The sequence below is a fragment of the Mus pahari genome, chromosome 6, assembly GCF_900095145.1.
Source record: "Mus pahari chromosome 6, PAHARI_EIJ_v1.1, whole genome shotgun sequence".
In the NCBI taxonomy this organism is placed as follows: domain Eukaryota; kingdom Metazoa; phylum Chordata; class Mammalia; order Rodentia; family Muridae; genus Mus; species Mus pahari.
The window spans coordinates 66412305-66417843 of NC_034595.1; the positions used below are offsets into that span (position 1 = coordinate 66412305).

The 5539-nt window shown below is 44.4% G+C and overlaps 1 pseudogene; it reads left to right on the forward strand.

Annotated features, from left to right (window-relative positions):
• The first annotated feature begins 349 nt into the window (after window positions 1-349).
• On the forward strand, window positions 350-3361 carry LOC110323835 (annotated as a pseudogene).
• Window positions 3362-5539: the final 2178 nt, after the last annotated feature.

The window sequence follows — 5539 nt, forward strand, 5'->3', positions numbered from 1 at the left end:
ATTCCTGTGTATGGGTGTAACTAAGCTATCTATATTTCTAAGTATTTACTCTAGTTCCTTCTTAGACCACAACCTTCCTTCTTCCTAGATAATGGTAAATTATTGCATATGGGAGTGGCTTGGCTATTATTCTAAGTGACTGTGTGGGTGTACTTTCTACTAATAAGTAATGTAGTCTGCCATACCTGACTGTAATGAAGATTGTAAGTATACTTTGCTAAGCTTGCCCTGAGATTTCTAACTCTAGGTAGTAGATAGTAATTTCTTTCACTACCTCTCTTACAATACTAGAGGCAATTCTGAATGTTACTGAATAGGCAACATTCCTACTGAATTCAAAGACCATGGTATGCTCAAGGACTGCTTAGGAATGGTGAGGAATCTAACTTAGCTATATGTCAAAATTAGTCCTTAGACTTATTTAAAATAAGGAATATTAAGGGAAAGCACACAGATCTGTTTACCGACTAAAGCAAGGACAGATTTGGAGCATACGCTATTACAGGATGCCATGGTTCCAGGAGACTATATTTCCATAAACTTTTTGCCTCGGGACATTGTCCAGGCTTTTCAGCTTGTCACTACTGGAGTGAATATAGCACTTCACAACCAATAAGAAGGGAGAAATTTTTGAAGTAAAAGCTGAACTCAACAACGAAAAGAAAGAAAAGAGGAAAGAGGCCATGAAGAAAGTGATTGCTGTTGTGATCATGGGGAAGGATGTCAGCTCTTTCTTCCCAGATGTGGTGAACTATGTGCAGACTGACAGCCTGGAACTAAAGAAGTTCATGTACCTCTACCAGATGAACTGTTCTAAGAGTCGGCCAGACATGGCCATCATGTGTGTCAACAGCTTTGTGGAGGACTGCGAAGATCCCAATCCTTTGATTCTGGCCTTGGCAGTTAGAACCATGGGGTGCATCCGGGTGGACAAGATTACAGAGTATCTCTGCGACCCCCCCCCCCCAGCAAGTGCTTGAAGGAAGAAGACCCCTATGTTCAAAAAATGGCAGCAGTATGCTTTGCAAAACTCCATATATCAATTATATCAATGCCCAGATGGTAGAAGATCAGGGATTTCTGGATTCTCTGTGGGATCTCATAGTAGATTCAAAGCCAGTGGTGGTGGCTAAAGCTGTAACAGCATTGTCTGAGATCAGTGAGTCTCACCCAAACAGCAACTTACTTGATCTGAACCCTCAGAATATCAGTAAGTGGCTCACAGCCCTGAATGAATGCACTGAATGGGGCCAGATTTTCATCCTGTACTGCCTGTCTAATTACAACCCCAAAGATGACCGGGAAGCTCAGAGCATCTGTGAGCAAGTAACACCTTAGCTGTCCCATGCCAGCCCTGCAGTGGTGCTTTCAGCCGTAAAAGTCCTATGTCATGTTGCTGTCTGAGGAGCCTGAAGTGCAGTACGTGAAGTTGCTGAGAAGAACATCAACCTAATTGTCTAGAAAAGGCCTGAAATCTTGAAGCAGGAAATGAAGGTCTTGTTTGTGAAGTACAATGNTCCTATCTATGTTAAACTAGAGAAGTTAGACATCATGATTCGTCTTGCATCCCAAGCCAACATTGCTCAGGTTCTGGCGNAACTGAAGGAATATGCCACTGAAGTTGATGTGGACTTTGTTCACAAAGCTGTGAGGGCCACTGGACGGCATGCCATCAAAGTGGAGCAATCTGCAGAATGCTGTGTAAGTATACTGCTTGACCTAATCCAGACCAAAGTAAATTATGTGGCCCAAGAAGCAATAGTCATCACCAGGGACATCTTCTGAAAATAACTCAGCAAGTATGAAAGTATTATAGCCACACTNTGTGAAATCCTGGACTCCCTGGATGAACCAGATGCCCGAGCAGCTATGATCTGGATTGTAGGAGAATATGCTGAAAGAATAGATGATGCAGATGAATTACTACAGAGCTTCCTGCAGGGTCTTCATGATGATAACACCCAGGTCCAGCTCACGCTGCTTACCACCATAGTGAAGCTGTTTCTCAAGAAACCATCAGAAACATAGGAACTGTTCCAACACGTNTTGAGCTTGGCCACACAGGATTCCAATAATCCTGACCTTTGAGATCTGGGTTATATATATTGGCCCCTTCTTTCAACTGACCCTGTGACAGCCAAAGAAGTAGTGTTGTCTCAGAAGCCATTGATCTCTGAGGAGATAGACCTCATTGAGCCTACCCTCTTGGATGAGCTCATCTGCCACATTGGTTCTTTGGCCTCTGTGTACCATAAACCTCCAAATACTGTTGTGGAAGGGAGTCATGGGATTCATCACAAACACTTGCCAATTCATCATGGGAGGAACACTGATGCAGGTGATAGCTCTGTTGGCACCACCACTGCAACCGACCAGGAACAGCCTCAGGTCATCCCCACTCATTTCTGGGGGGATATTTTAAATCTTGACCTGGGTCCCCCAGTGAATGTCCCCCAAATGTCCTCCATGTAGATGAAAGAGCAGTGGCTCTTTCAGGAGGAGGACTGGATAGCCTGCTTGGCAGTGACTTTGGTGGGGGGGCATTGGAGGAAGTCAGAAAATAGGGCAGTCCTTCATCCTGTCATCAGTGCCTGCAACCTTTACTCCCTCACCTACTCCTACTGTGGTCAGCAGTGGTCTGAATGACCTGTTTGAGGTTTCCACTGGGATAGGCATAGCACCTGGTGGATATGTTGCTCCTAAGGTGGGCTTGTTACTTTTGGTAAAAGCTGAGTCTTGGAGATTTCAGGGATGTTTACACATCTATATGGACATGAATTTCACCAAGAAAGCTCTGCAGCATATGACAGACTTTGCCATCCAGTTTAATAAGAATAGCTTTGGTGTCATCCCGAGCACTCCCTTGGCCATACATACTCCACTGATGCCAAACTAGAGCACTAATGTCTCTCTGCCTCTCAATATCTTGGGCCCAGTCATGAAGATGGAACCTCTGAATAACTTGCACGTGGCTGTTAAAGACAACATTGGCGTCTTCTACTTCAGCTGCCCCATCCTGCTCAATGTGCTTTTTTGTGGAAGAGAGAACACCAGGTCTTCCTTGCAATATGGAAGGATATTCCCAATGAAAATGAACTCTAGTTTCAGGTTAAGGAATGTCATTTAAATGCTGAAAGTTTCCAGCAAGTTGCACAACAACAATGCTTACACTATTGCCGAGAGGAAGGTGGAAGGACAGTACATGCTGTACCAGTCCCTGAAGCTCACTAATGGCATTTGGATTTTGGCAGAGCTGAGGCTCCAGCCAGGAAACCCCAGTTATACTCTGTTGCTGAAGTGTAGAGCCACTGAAGTCTCTCAGTACATCTATTAGGTCTACACCAGCATTTTGAAAAAGTAATAAATGGGTCCAATCAGCCTGTATTCGGTGCAAGCCAAGAACTCTTAACTGGAAGACATTGTACTGTTGTGTAGAGCCTGAATCCAAACCCTGTGGTACCAACCCTGGTAGTGGCCAGTCATCTTGTGCTGACATTAGCATTCACCTTGTTGGACAGGTTAGCTCCTGTGACATCTCCTTCCACTATTCCCCACCTCTGCCACCTGTTGCTGTTCTCTGTCCTTAGTTGTGAACTTCTCCATGCTGTGCCAATGGCTAGCCTTTTCTGCACCCTCTTTTGAGTGTAGTTTGATATTTTGTAATCGAAAGCTCATTTCACAAGCAGAAAAGGCAACAAATTATTTAAAGGAAGGAAAAGTGTCATTGAAAAAAAGAAAAGAGCTCAAGATGACATAAGAAACTTTTGTTGGAAGCCAAAGGTCCCAAGTGAGGATGCCTCAGTACCACTTGGGAGAAAGAAAAAAGCAATCATGGGGGTTGGTATTGGGGGTGAGGAGGGAGGGTCATGTGTAGGAAAGGGGACAAAGAGGGGAAGAGGGGAACATGATCTAGTATTGGTAAGGAACAAGACTGGTGCCCTGGGCCCAGCAGAAAGAATGGAAACGGGCAACCTCAGGAAGTAAGAGGTAGGAGGACCCTCTAGAATGTTCCACAGACCTGAGAGGTAAGAAACTCTCAGGACTCAAAGGAAGGTACCTCAGATAAAATGCCCTGTAGTGGGGAGAGGGAACTTGTAGAGCCCACCTCCAGTAGAAAGACAGGGCATTAAGTGGAGGGATGGGGTTGCCATCCCACAGTCAAAAACTCTGACCCAGAATTGTTCCTGTCTGAAAAAACTACAGCAACAAAAATGAAGAAAAGCCTGAGGGAAAGGTGGTCCAGTGACCTGCCCAAACTGGGATCCAGCTCAAGGGGAGACTCCAAGATCTGACACTATTACTGATACTATGGTGTGCTCACAAACAGGAGCCTAGCATGACTGCCTTCCTAAAGGCCCAACAAAATGTTAAAAAAGTCAGATGTAGATTATTTATACCCAGCCAATAGACAGAAGCTGGTATCCCCTGTGGTTGAATTAGAGAAAAGCTGGAGAAAGCTGAGGAGGAGGGAGACCCTATAGGAAAACCAGCAGTCTCAACTGATCTGGACACCCTAGTGTCCACTCAACTGATCTGGACACCCTCTGACACTGAGCCACCAACCAGGCAGTATATACCAGCTGATACGAGGCCCCCAACAAATATACAGTGGAGGATTGCCCAATCTTAATTCAGTGAGAGAAGATGCACTTAATCCTCAAGAGACTTGAAGCTTCAGGGAGTGAGGAGTTCTGGTGGATTGGGGGTATGGAGGTATGGGGGTGGGGACATCCTCTTGGGGAAGGTGGGGGAGGAGGTGTGGGATATGGAACTGCCTGAGGAAGAACTGGGATAGGAATAAAAAACTGGACTGTAAAAAACGATTAAAGAATACATAAATAGCCTGGCAGTAGTGGTGCACACCTTTAATCCCAGCACTTGGGAGGCAGAGGCAGGCAGATTTCTGAGTTCGAGGCCAGCCTGGTCTACAAAGTGAGGTCCAGGACAGCCAGGGCTATACAGAGAAACCCTGTCTTGAAAAACCAAAAAAAACCCAAAAAAGCCAAAAACCATAAATAAATACGAGAAACTTTTGTTGTGCTCAAGAGCTTCCTCGTGTATCTGTCTTTAACACGGCACCACAAAGATCTAATGTTAATATCAATGTCACAATATTAAACAGTACAAAGGTTCAAAGTCCCACCGTCTTTAAAGGTTCAAAACCACCAGTTCATTCTCTCTGACACTGAAATTTTTAGAGGAGAAAGTAGGGGAAAAGTCTTGAAGATATGGGCACAGGGAAAAAAAACTCCTAAACGGAACAGCAATGGTTTGTGCTGTAAAATCAAGAATTGACAAATGGGACCTCATAAAATTGCAAAGCTTCTGTAAGGCAAAAGACACTGTTAACAAGACAAAAAGGCCACCAACAGATTGGGAAAGGATTTTTACCAATCTTAAATCTGATAGGGGACTAATAGCCAATATATATAAAGAGCTCAAGAAGCTGGACTCCAGAAATTCAAATAACCCCATTAAAAATGGGGGACAGAGCTAAACAAAAATTCTCAACTGAGGAATACCGAATGGTTGAGAAACA